Source organism: Pinus tabuliformis, chromosome 4_1, assembly GCF_031772625.1.
Source record: "Pinus tabuliformis cultivar Carrire ecotype Pingquan chromosome 4_1, CPIR1, whole genome shotgun sequence".
NCBI classification, from domain to species: domain Eukaryota; kingdom Viridiplantae; phylum Streptophyta; class Pinopsida; order Pinales; family Pinaceae; genus Pinus; species Pinus tabuliformis.
In genome coordinates, this window is record NC_142303.1 from 681517468 (window position 1) to 681519973 (window position 2506).

Sequence of the window (2506 nt, forward strand, 5' to 3'; positions counted from 1 at the left end):
AATTAATTTCCCATTTTTCATGGGATAAAATTTTATCGGAAATATAAATTTAAGTAGTGTATTTTGCATAATTTAAATGTTTTATATCTTTAATCTATTTATATATTAAAAAATATATAATTAAAAATCAATGATTTTATTAAAAATTATATGTAATAATTTTGGTGAAAATTTTATGTAATAAAAGTTAATAAATGTAAAAATAAGATTACCGGTAAGGGGTATGTATTCCAAGTTGAATGTTGGACAAGTATATCCTAGTGGGTATTACTGGATGTATGTTTTTGACTAAGGAAAATTGGCAAAGACATTAAAAGGGAAAAAAAATGTATTTTTGACACATTTATTTGTGAAAATAAAAGAAATTAGGAGAAAAGTAAGGTGAAAGGTCACAAGTCGCATGTGAAGAGGAAATTGAAGGAAAAATTATGGAAAATGAAGAAAATAGAGCCATCATTAATAAAAAGGCTTCTAAGTATCAGCTGGTAATAGTTCATGTTTGGAGCTCTATCATTGTTCTCTCTCTCTCTCACTCTTGGTTACTTCGAATTTTCTTGGAGCACTCTAGCTTTGGATCGAGGAAGTAAACACAAGCAAAGGGAAAGGAAGGAAACCAAGGATCAAGGAAGAAGAAAAGGATCAAGCAGCGTCAACAGGAATACTTGCAGGTAATCTTTTGCGTGTGTGATTTGCTCGTTGGTTTGGACATGCATGACTTTGCAGGTTGGTGTATGGTTCTCTTACTGTCGGTGGCATGGATTTGTTGGGTTATGACAGTGGTTTTCAGCCTAGCATTTCCTTTTTAGGATTCCATGGTGTTATGATGTTTATTTTGGTTTTGAGCATTGTTTTCCCCAATGGATTTCAAAATCCAAGGCAAAGGCGGTCTCAAGTTTCATTCGCAAAGACCTAGAAATCCCTTCACTAGTTTTGACTAAATAGATGATAAAACCTGAGGGAGGAATCTTAGCTTAAGACGTAGTGATTTAAGTTTGGATTGAGTTAAATCTTAAGAAATTGATCTCGGTTTAGGGCCTAGTGATCAACGTCATGGGACCCCCGCAAATTTAGGTCGTGTGAGCACGCGGGGACTCCTTTATCGTCTCCAGCACTAGTTTCCAATACCTAAAACCTCGTACCCTGTGCTGCCTCAACCCCAATCCCAGCTCGATTGGCTGGTCTTGAGCTTCATTGAACTCCAACTTTGGCACCACACACCGATCTGTTAATTTTGTTTTCAATTTATTTTTCTTCTCCGCACTGCCATTTATTTAAGAAAATTCAGATAAATGGCCAATGCTAACAGCTGCAAAGACTCTAGAGTTACAGGAGTATTTTCTATGGGCGCAGCTGCATTGCGATGCTAACACATTAAGCGAGGCCATGTCAGAAGACGATAGTTCACAACGCAAATATTTTTACATAGGGAGAAGAACATAGATGCCCCCCGACGCCAAATCCTCCTCAGCACGGAGTGCTGTGATACGACGCCCAACTCGGAGATCACTGAAATCGCACACAAATTGGTGGGGATTGTCCACCATCAGCTCCCCTACCTTAATTGCTTCCCCAAATTTTTCAATGCCACCATCGCTCCACCGTATAACTTTCACTGCCGCGGTGGCTCTGGAAAGTTTAGCGCAGCACAGATAATTCCCCATTGATTCTTATTTTGATTTCAAGATTTATTTAATCCACTTCTCTCAACTGATCGATCTATTTATTTCCTCTTAGCGCCCACCTGATTGAAGAGCATTATAACGAATTTATTTGCCAAAGAGTGGCAACAGGAGGCCTCTGAGAGTATTGGAGCGGAAACCCTGGGAATAGGGATAATGGGTAGTTGGTGTGATCTGATAGAATGAGGATGAGTTCTATCCATATAATATTTAGATGATATATAACACATTTAGGAAGAAACGGCGCAGAATCAAAATGGTTGTGGAAAACGCAATGAAAGACTCTAAACCCGGATGCGAATGTGAATGCGTGTACTTATGACTTTGCCGTAAAAGTCGTATTCGTAAAGTTGATTCAATCCACACAGGGCTACTATCAGTTATCTTCGTTGGCTGATGTGGCCATTCACTGGACACCTACACCAAATCGATGTAGGCCCTCCGCCTGACATTTGGATTTTTCTAATTATCATTTGGAAAGAATATTTCATTCAAATGCGTGGGGTTGGAAAGTTCTCTGTAATTACAACTTTTTTTTTATACTGACCGTTGGGAGATAGGCTACGGCATCCTACGGAAAAATATCTAACCCATTGGAAAGTCTTCTGGATTTATCAAATGTTTTTCAAGCTTTGGCTTTTTTTTTGTTTTCAAAATTTTGGTATTAAAATTGTGGTGTTTATGTTATTTAAAATGGCTTTGGGAATATATAAGTGGATTCAGATATTTGAATGGTGTATGAAAATTTTAGATTAGGTAAATTTCATTGATTCAACAAACTTACCGGTAACATTAACAAAAATAAAATAAAATTTTAAGAGATGAGT

General features: G+C 37.2%; 1 pseudogene; it reads right to left on the reverse strand.

Moving 5' to 3' along the window:
- Window positions 1-1067: 1067 nt before the first annotated feature.
- LOC149177957 (uncharacterized) lies at window positions 1068-1661 on the reverse strand (annotated as a pseudogene).
- Window positions 1662-2506: the final 845 nt, after the last annotated feature.